The following is an 11948-nucleotide window of genomic DNA, read 5'->3' as shown; positions in this document are numbered from 1 at the left end:
AGATATGAGATAGATAGATATGAGATAGATAGATATGAGGTAGATAGATATGAGATAGATAGATATGAGATATATAGATATGAGATAGATAGATAGATAGGTAGATAGATAGATATGATATAGATAGATAGATATGAGATAGATATGAGATAGATAGATCGATAGATATGAGATAGATATGAGATAGATAGATAGATATGAGATAGATAGATATGAGAGATAGATATGAGAGATAGATATGAGATAATTAGGGATGTGCAGGCTCGGTTCTTCTCGGTTCCGTTTGGATTTTTTTCCCGAATCTTATTGGGTTTCAGCTGTCACGAGTTTTGGATAGCCAATAAGATTCGGTAAAAAAAAACGAACGGAACCGAGTAGAACCGAGCCTGCACATCCCTAAGATAGATAGATATGAGATAGGTAGATAGATAGATATGAGATAGATAGATAGATATGAGATAGATAGATATGAGATAGATATGAGATAGATAGATAGATATGAGATAGATAGATAAATAGGTAGATAGATAGGAGAGATACATAGATATGAGATACTGTAGATAGATATGAGATAGATAGATATGAGATATAGAGATATGAGATAGATAGATATGAGATAGATATGTGATAGATATGAGATAGATATGAGATAGATAGATATATATGAGATAGATAGATATGAGGTAGATAGATATGAGAGATAGATGAGATAGATAGATATGAGATAGATAGATAGGAGATATATAGATAAATAAGAAGTAGATAGATATGAGATAGATAGATATGAGATAGATAGATAGGAGATAGATGGATATGAGATAGATTGTAAGCTTGCGAGCAGGGCCTTCCTACCTATATATCTGTCTGTTATTACCCAGTTTTGTTCTATTAATGTTTACAATTGTAAAGCGCAACGGAAGATGCTGCACTATACAAAGGAACTGTTAATAAATAAATAAATTATATGAGATAGATAGTAGAGAAAGAGATATAGATATGAGATAGATAGATATCAGATAGATATGAGATAGATAGATATGAGAGTTGATGAGATAGATAAATAGGTAGATAGATATGAGATAGATAGGTAGATAGATAGATATGAGATAGATAGATATTTGATAGATATGAGATAGATATGAGATAGATAGATATGAGATAGATAGATAGATATGAGATAGATAGATATGAAATAGATATGAGATAGATAGATAGATAGATAGATGTGAGATAGATAGATATGATATAGATAGATAAATAGGTAGATAGATAGGAGAGATAGATATGAGATAGATAGATAGGAGAGAGAGAGAGAGAGAGAGAGAGAGAGATATGAGATAGATATGAGATAGATCTGAGATAGATAGATATGATATAGATAGATAGATAAATAGGTAGATAGATATGAGATACTGTAGATAGATATGAGATAGATAGATATGAGAGATAGATGAGATAGATATGAGATAGATAGATGTGAGATAGATAGATATGAGATGGATAGATAGGAGATAGATATGAGAGATAGATATGAGAGATAGATAGATATGAGATAGATATGAGATAGATAGACAGGAGATAGATAGATATGAGATAGATAGATATGAGATAGATAGATTTGAGATAGATAGATATGAGAGATAGATATGATAAATAGATAGATATGAGATAGATATGAGATAGATAGATAGGAGATAGATAGATAGGAGATAGATAGATAGGAGATAGATAGATAGATAGGAGATAGATATGAGAGATAGATATGAGAGATAGATATGAGAGATAGATATGAGATAAATAGATATGAGATAGATATGAGATAGATATGAGATAGATAGATAGATAGATATGAGATAGATAGATATGAGAGATAGATATGAGAGATACATATGAGATAGATAGATATGAGATAGATAGATAGGTAGATAGATAGATATGAGATAGATAGATATGAGATAGATAGATATGAGATTGATAGATAGATATGAGTTAAATATGATATAGATAGAAAGATAAATAGATAGATATGAGAAAGATATGAGATAGATATGATATAGATAGATAGATATGAGATAGATAGATAGATATGAGATAGATAGATAGATAGATATGAGATAGATAGATATTAGATAGATAGATAGATATTAGATAGATAGATAGGTAGATAGATAGATATGAGATAGATAGATAGATAGATATGAGATAGATAGATAGATATGAGATAGATAGATATGAGAGATAGATATGAGATATATAGATATGAGATAGATAGATAGGTAGATAGATAGATATGATATAGATAGATAGATATGAGATAGATATGAGATAGATAGATAGATATGAGATAGATATGAGATAGATAGATAGATATGAGATAGATAGATATGAGAGATAGATATGAGAGATAGATATGAGATAATTAGGGATGTGCAGGCTCGGTTCTTCTCGGTTCCGTTTGGATTTTTTTCCCGAATCTTATTGGGTTTCAGCTGTCACGAGTTTTGGATAGCCAATAAGATTCGGTAAAAAAAAACTAACGGAACCGAGTAGAACCGAGCCTGCACATCCCTAAGATAGATAGATATGAGATAGGTAGATAGATAGATATGAGATAGATAGATATGAGATAGATAGATATGAGATAGATATGAGTGATAGATAGATAGATAGATATGAGATAGATAGATAAATAGGTAGATAGATCGGAGAGATAGATAGATATGAGATACTGTAGATAGATATGAGATAGATAGATATGAGATAGATAGATATGAGATAGAGATATGAGATAGATAGATATGAGATAGATATGAGATAGATATGAGATAGATATGAGATAAATAGATAGATAGATAGATAGATAGATAGATAGATAGATATGAGGTAGATAGATATGAGATAGATAGATATGAGATAGATAGATATGAGAGATAGATGAGATAGATATGAGAGATAGATAGATAGATAGATATGAGATAGATAGATATGAGATAGAGATATGAGATAGATAGATATGAGATAGATATGAGATAGATATGAGATAGATAGATAGATAGATATGAGATAGATAGATATGAGGTAGATAGATATGAGATAGATAGATATGAGAGATAGTTGAGATAGATATGAGAGATAGATAGATAGATATGAGATAGATAGATAAATAGGTAGATAGATAGATATGAGATACTGTAGATAGATATGAGATAGATAGATATGAGAGATAGATGAGATAGATAGATATGAGATAGATAGATAGGAGATACTGTAGATAGATATGAGATAGATAGATATGAGATAGATAGATAGATATGAGATAGATAGATAGATAGAAGATAGATATGAGATAGATAGATAGATAGATAGATATGAGATAGATAGATAGATATGAGAGATAGATATGAGAGATAGATATGAGATATATAGATATGAGATAGATAGATAGGTAGATAGATAGATATGAGATAGATAGATAGATATGAGATAGATATGAGATAGATAGATAGATAGATAGATAGATAGATAGATATGAGATAGATATGAGATAGATAGATAGATAGATAGATATGAGATAGATAGATATGAGAGATAGATATGAGAGATAGATATGAGATAATTAGGGATCTGCAGGCTCGGTTCTTCTCGGTTCCGTTCGAATTTTTTTCTTATTTGGTTTCAGCTGTCACGAGTTTTGGATAGCCAATAAGATTCGGTAAAAAAAAACGAACGGAACCGAGTAGAACCGAGCCTGCACATCCCTAAGATAGATAGATATGAGATAGGTAGATAGATAGATATGAGATAGATAGATATGATATAGATAGATAGATATGAGATAGATAGATATGAGATAGATAGATAGATAGATAGATAGATATGAGGTAGATATGATATAGATAGAAAGATAGATAGATAGATAGATAGATAGATAGATATGAGATAGATATGATATAGATAGATAGATAGATAGATAGATATGAAATAGATAGATAGATAGATAGATAGATATGAGATAGATAGATAGATATGAGATAGATAGGAGATAGATAGATAGATAGATAGATATGAGATAGATAGATAGATATGAGATAGATAGATGAGATAGATAGATGAGATAGATAGATATGAGATAGATAGATATGAGATAGATAGATAGGATAGATAGATAGATAGATAGATAGATAGATATGAGATAGATAAATATGAGATAGATAGATATGAGATAGATAGGAGATAGATATTAGATAGATAGATAGATATTAGATAGATAGGTAGATATGAGATAGATAGATAGATAGATAGAAGTGCCTACTCTTTCAGGGGTGTGTGGGTCAACCCGAAAAATCCCGCAGGTTCCCGGAGAGTAGGTATATATGCTGCTGCCACTGAGGTGAATTAATTGGGAAATTAGAAATTATGAGTTAGTTGGCGTCAGTCATCTTCCACACAATGGGGCTGAGTTAGGAGCAAAGCAATAAATAAACAATAATAATAATAATAATAATAATAATAACTTTGCACCCTTTAGGAGAGAGCGCCCTACTCCACGCCATTCTCCATGCTGGTAGGACGTGCCCCTGAGAGCCTTCAGCGATACCTTAGTACAGACGATGTTATGCAGGCCAGTGACCCCAACATCACTATACCGCTATATACCACTGTATATACACACACCGCTGCCACCTAGACCATCCATAGAGTCTTCCAGTAACACCTTGGTAAAGCCATGCTGCACTGCAGGGGGGCAATCTTCCCTACTTGTCACTGGTACCCCCCGGGAGAAGCACAGAGAGACGATGTGGCTGACTACTTTGGGGGCAGGGTCATTCTCTTTACTTCATCAGGCCCCGCCCCCCAGGCCAGACGCGATTCACATAATTTTAGAGCTGCCTCCTTCCTATGGAGCCGCGATTCCCTGTATTATCTCCGCATCCTGCCCTCGTCACTAGGAGAGATGCAGGAGATCCACCCACTCTGCTTGGAGTCCGGAGAACTACCTGAAATAATTGGACCCTCCTGCACCCTCCTATAGACTAGGGAAGTATGAGGTGGGGCAGATGTAAAATGTGCATAAAGAGTTAATCTAGGAACACACTATACGATATATTGGTGGATCTGTGATGGATCGCATTGACCATCGTATACAGTGTACCCCCAAATCCACCCAACTCATCAAACAATGGTTACATCTTCTCAGGGCTGCACACCAGATGGGACGATTCCATGTACCAGTGATGTGTCTATCATGGGTCCATGGGGCCTCACATTACACACCCTGCACCCAGGACCGACCGCTACTCCTCCGATGGAGTGCGAAGGTTCCCTATGCCTCCGGTGCAGTGCGATGGCTCCCTATGCCTCCGGTGCAGTGCGCTGGCTCCGTATGCCTCCGGTGCAGTGCGATGGCTCCCTATGCCTCCGGTGCAGTGCGATGGCTCCCTATGCCTCCGGTGCAGTGTGATGGTTCCCTATGCCTCCGGTGCAGTGCGATGGCTCCCTATGCCTCCGGTGCAGTGCGATGGTTCCCTATGCCTCCGGTGCAGTGCGATGGCTCCCTATGCCTCCGGTGCAGTGCGATGGCTCCCTATGCCTCCGGTGCAGTGCGATGGCTCCCTATGCCTCCGGTGCAGTGCGATGGCTCCCTATGCCTCCGGTGCAGTGCGATGGCTCCCTATGCCTCCGGTGCAGTGCGATGGCTCCCTATGCCTCCGGTGCAGTGCGATGGCTCCCTATGCCTCCGGTGCAGTGCGATGGCTCCCTATGCCTCCGGTGCAGTGCGATGGCTCCCTATGCCTCCGGTACAGTGTCATCTTGCTAGTGATGTATTCGGATAGATGGCAGCGCTCAGGAGCTAGCAAAGACTCTGACACAGTCTGTGTTCTCTCCTGCACATGTGCCACCATCCTTCCGAATTCATCACCGGTAAGATGACACCGTGGGAGAACACATAGGGAGCCAGCATTCAGGTATGGGAATGGTGGGAGCAGGGTCCCGCCTCATGGCGGCTGTACGTTTCCCTCCCCCACGTACAATGTTTTGTTGCATTAAGCATGTGACAATATATTGCGGCAGCGTAAGGCAGATCGTGCCATGTGTACAATGATGCAATATAGCGTATTGCCAGTCTGCTGCCTTTTCTGGGTGGAGAGGGGGCAGCAACGGCTTCCGTCGCCCAAAACAGAGGCATGTCGCCGCCGATGGGGGTGAGGGAAGAGGCCGGGATCTCTGTCGGAGATTTCCTGGCCTCTTTTGTGTATGTGCAGCGGTCGGCTAGAGAAGCCTCGTGGTCACTCAGCCGGCCGAGGATCATGCAGATGTTCTGATGCTGCATCCATGGTTGCAGCTTGGAGCAGTAATAAATGCAGGAGGCGTAACGCTGTATTACCATAATATCATGTTAGCAGCTGCGATAGCAATAACATCGGAGCCTGAATCACCTCCTACATTGCAGTGTAAGAATACAGCTGTCTAGCACATGCCTGGCTACTTCTGTAACAGCATGTCAGGGAGCGTGTGACAGCAGCACCTATGAGCGCGGCGGTAAAGTGGGCGTGTACTGCTACATCTGAGAGGTGTGTCATACATGTGATAGGCGTGTACTGCTACATCTGAGAGGTGTGTCATACATGTGATAGGCGTGTACTGCTACATCTGAGAGGTGTGTCATACATGTGATAGGCGTGTACTGCTACATCTGAGAGGTGTGTCATACATGTGATAGGCGTGTACTGCTACATCTGAGAGGTGTGTCATACATGTGATAGGCGTGTACTGCTACATCTGAGAGGTGTGTCATACATGTGATAGGCATGCACTGCTACATCTGAGAGGTGTGTCATACATGTGATAGGCGTGTACTGCTACATCTGAGAGGCGTGTCATACATGTGATAGGCGTCTACTGCTACATCTGAGAGGCGTCATACATGTGATAGGCGTGTACTGCTACATCTGAGAGGCATCATACATGTAATAGGCATGTCATAAACCTGACTTACACCCACATGTAATGAGCCCCAAAGCAGTTAGTAAGATCTATGTGTTGATGAAAACACACTGATACTTCTCAGACAATACATGTATCCATAGGGATCATTGTGCCTTATACCCAATGCAGGGAAATTATACTAATACATGTAACCATAGGGATCATTGTGCCTTATATCCAATGCAGGGAAATGATGCTAATACATGTAGCCATAGGGATCATTGTGCCTTATATCCAATGCAGGGTGGTGATACTAATACATGTATCCATAGGGATCATTGTGCCTTATACCCAATGCAGGGAAATTATACTAATACATGTAGCCATAGGGATCATTGTGCCTTATACACAATGCAGGGAAATTATACTAATACATGTAGCCATAGGGATCATTGTGCCTTATACCCAATGCAGGGAAATTATACTAATACATGTAGCCATAGGGATCATTGTGCCTTATACACAATGCAGGGAAATTATACTAATACCTATTTGGGTAAATATGCAGATTTAGCCACTTCACAACTTGCACAATATTATGTTTTTAAAGAATCATTGAGACAAAATGCATGAAGGCCTTACCGCCGGAATTTTGGCCATTGTTTCCCTGGTCTGAAGCCATGTCTCTGCTTCCAGAATGAAATCAACCAGAAATTAAATGTGATTTCGTGACGTATTTATACATGCGTCCTTAGTTTGCGGCCGCATCATTGATTGTGCGTCCCTATGATTCATCCTTAATTTGTGCGGGAAAATAAACACTATTTATGGCTTGGTGTGTGTGGAGTCGAGGTTGCGTTGTTGGATTGTTGGCGGTTAAGTTGGTTGGATTTGGTTGTTTGCGGTTGGAGGATTTGGCGGTGTTTGTATTTTTTTTGGTTTGCTACAGTTGTTTTGGTTTTCCGTTCGCATTTTTTTGGTTTATTTTTTGCCATCGTTTCCTGATTTGGTAAGTTTTGTGCAGTCTAATTTGTGGCCAATTGGTGTCTACTTCTGGTTTTTTGTTTGATATTTTTTTTTTAACACTAATTTCATCTATTTTAGTTTGTTTTGGCTTTCGGACCCAAAGACCTTTTTGTTGGAAATCTTATATATTCGAGTTGGGTAAGTCCATTTTTTTTCTTGCATTTGCGAACTAATTAACGCATTTTTGACTGTTGGTGTAGTGACTTGCATTTGCGAACTAATTAACGCATTTTTGACTGTTGGTGTAGTGACTTGCATTTGCGAACTAATTAACGCATTTTTTACTGTTGGTGTAGTGACTTGCATTTGCGAACTAATTAACGCATTTTTGACTGTTGGTGTAGTGACTTGCATTTGCGAACTAATTAACGCATTTTTGACTGTTGGTGTAGTGACTTGCATTTGCGAAATAATTAACGCATTTTTGACTGTTGGTGTAGTGACTTGCATTTGCGAACTAATTAACGCATTTTTGACTGTTGGTGTAGTGACTTGCATTTGCGAAATAATTAACGCATTTTTCGAGGCTTATTCATCATGTAAACCAGTTTTGCTTTTCCCTTTTCCATTTTTGGGGTCCATTTGACCCCTATTTGACGTACGGTGTGCAATGTCGTTTTCATCGATGGCCAAATGTGTGTTTCGCCTATTTTATGTGTTGGCTTGCACCAATTTGACAAACATAAAATCACCCTCTAAATTTTTGATGTCTCATTTTTGGCTTTTTTACAGTTTATACGTATCATGACAATACCCCGGCATGTAAGCAGCTATGGATGGTATCATAAAGCTAAGTTGTTTTATGTTACTTTTGGGGTGGCTCAAAAGCCTTACATTGTAAACTTTGAATTTCAGGTAGATCTGGGGCGAATTGTTCTGGCCCTGCTCCCGGAAGACGACCAACCTCAAACTCGTCCCAGGCGTAGGCATCGTAGGCATGCAAGGCCCCAGATATTTCGAACACGTGTCACTCTTTTTGGAATGCCCGATGATGAGGTTTTAAGACGCTACCGTCTACCTCCCAAAATCATCATAGACACTCTCTCATTAATAGAAAGTGATCTTGAGCGGCAAATTGACAGTCCAACAGCAATACCACCACTGACGCAATTTATGGCGGTGTTACATTTCTGTGCCTCAGGATCGTTTCAAACAACGGTGGGAATAGTGGCGGGCATCTCCCAATCCTCCTTTTCCCGGATCCTGAGGGCAGTGATGGAGGCACTTTTCAAGCACCTCCATCATTTTATTCAAATGCCTTTGGATATGGGTGCCCTTAGTGTGGCCAAGGCCAATTTTTACCAAATAGCTGGCTTCCCACACATCATAGGGGTTGTGGATGGTACTCACATACCACTTCAGCCTCCAGCACGGCTGGAGGCAATATTTAGAAACCGTAAACACTATCACTCCCTGAATGTAATGGTGGTATGTGATGCCTCCCTCCAGATCCTGTCCCTGAATGCTAAATTACCAGGAAGTGCTCATGACTCCTTCGTCATCCGGCAATCAGGGATATGGCTGAAATTAACCAACCTACAAGCTGGTGATGCGTGGCTTCTGGGTAAGTGGAGACCTTTAGTACATAACAATGTTAAGCTTGATACACAGTGTTCCTGATGTTGTCTATTTTTTTTCACAGGAGACAGTGGATACCCTTGCATGTCCTGGCTGCTCACTCCTTATTTGGCTCCCACACCAGGGCCACAAAGTGCATATAATTCCGCACTTACAGCCACCAGGCAAGTGGTGGAGCGCTGTATCGGCCTTTTAAAAGGCCGATTCAGATGCCTCCACCGCTCTGGTGGCGAGCTCATGTATGTGCCGGATATGGTGTCTAAAATTGTGGTCCTGTGTGGGATATTTCACAACATTGCCATAAGGAGTGGTGTCCCAATGCAGCCAGAGGATGCCTTACCTGAGGATGGCCCCCCCGAGGTTGGTCGGAGGTCAGTATGTAGGGGGGCCATACGCGATGATGTTGTGGCCAGATTTTTTAGGTAAGTTGTAACAAAACTACAGTGTTTATACCTAATGTGTTTGTGTTTGTTTGCGAACATCTAATTTTGTGTTTTTTTTCTCACCATCTTCTGTTTGTTCACATAATCTTTGGCACTCCAACGCTCACTACTTCCTGCTACCCTTACCAAACCTGGATCTGGTCCTTTTGGGCATATATTCTGGAACCCATATCGCAACGCCATGTTTGTGGAATCATGTTGGCATGGTCCTTCGTCAACCAGTTCTTGATTTTTTGTTTTTATTTAATTATTTCTTGGTATGTGTTGTATTTGAATTTATCACTGTGTTCTTTTTTTGGGAGTGACCACTTTGTTTTCTCTGTTATGTTGTGAATAAATGTTTGGAGAGTGAAATGGTCTTCCTTTTTTGGGACGTTAACAGCAAGTGTAACCAGGTTAACACAAGTTACATTTGACTAAGGGGTAATCCAGTACTGACGCCAGTTGAGCTAAACAGAAATATGTTTTCAGCTTCCCAACCCACACCCAAAGGAAGCCTGGCCCAACCTTGGGATTTGTAAGATTGGCCTAAGCAGCTTGCGCACCAACTAGGAACCTGTAAAATGTTGAAATATGTAATTGACACTACACCCAAAAAGGGAAATGACTTTGTTACTGTTATGTGTTTCTTGTGTCTGTTTGACATACAAAGACAAAACACAATCTAACTTTTAAAAAAGGGAAATCCTTGCAGGAACAGTCTACTTATGTCATGCTAAACTATCTTGGTTTTGGATTTAAAAAATGAGCCAGAACGTATATTTGTATGAAAAAATTTATTTTGAAAAGTTAACAAAAATAAAAAAACTACTGGCGAAGGAGGCCAGACAGCCGGTCGAGGGCCACAAGAATGCCAATTACATGTTGGCGCATCTGGCCAACACAATCCGCCACCTCTTGCTGACGCCTCTGTTCCTCTGTGGGTGAGAAAAGTGTGTGGGTTAATACAACAATAGGGAATCCACATTAAAAAAACAAAAATACAACGAAATCACTCCTAAACCTAAAAAAAAATAAAAAAAGGGGGTGCTGCCAAAAATACAAGGCCTATGTACAAATTCCCACAGGTGTGATATGTGTATGTTGAAATCACCAGGAAGAGGTAAAGGCAAACTGCGAAATCACCAAAAGTCAAGCCACAAAAACACGAAGAAAGGCACGACACATGATTACATACAAACAGTTTGTGCTTTAAAAAAAAACAAAAACATACCGGGAGCCAAAACGGGAGCTCCGGAAGTCCCTCCATGTTCTTCCTCGGAGGATCCGTCATTCCCCAAAGAATGGGGAGGAGTTATGATGGACTCCGGGGAGGGGGTAATTGGAAGAGGGGTGGGTGGAGGAGAGGGGGAAGTGGGACGGAGGGGAAGGAGGCCCGACATTTCCGGGAGAGGGTCTGGGAAGGATGGGGAGGAGTGGGGAATAGGGGAAAGATTTGGGGTGGAGTGTTGGCTGGGGGTTGGGGATAGTGGCCGGGAACGCCGTCTGGACGGACGGTGACGGCGGAGTCTTGGCTGTCCCCCTAAAATATGTCAAAGAAATTGCGGTTAGTTTATGGACAAATCCGGGGACCAAAACTAAAAAAAAAACACAACCCAAAAAATAAGCCAAATAGGAGTAGAATGAATAAATCAGAAATAGAGGGAAAACATGCACACGCAGATATGAGTACAAATAATAAATAGGACAGACAGGAAAACATGCACACGCAGATATGAGTACAAATAATAAATAGGACAGACAGGAAAACATGCACACGCAGATATGAGTACAAATAATAAATAGGACAGACAGGAAAACATGCACACGCAGTTTGCCCCACAAACACAAACATTAAAACCACAATACATAACACTTACTTTCCTCGATCTGCATGCGAAAGCATGCCAGCAAGCGGGGCGTTCGCCGTTGCAGGTCGGACCACCTGCGCTCCAGCTGCCCGATGTTGCGGCGTGAGCCGAAGGACCGCAGGCG

This window comes from Taudactylus pleione, unplaced genomic scaffold (genome assembly GCF_031769625.1).
Source record: "Taudactylus pleione unplaced genomic scaffold, aTauple2 ptg000976l, whole genome shotgun sequence".
Taxonomy (NCBI): domain Eukaryota; kingdom Metazoa; phylum Chordata; class Amphibia; order Anura; family Myobatrachidae; genus Taudactylus; species Taudactylus pleione.
The sequence above is the reverse complement of the archived record's forward strand: the minus strand, read 5'-3'. Positions refer to the sequence as shown.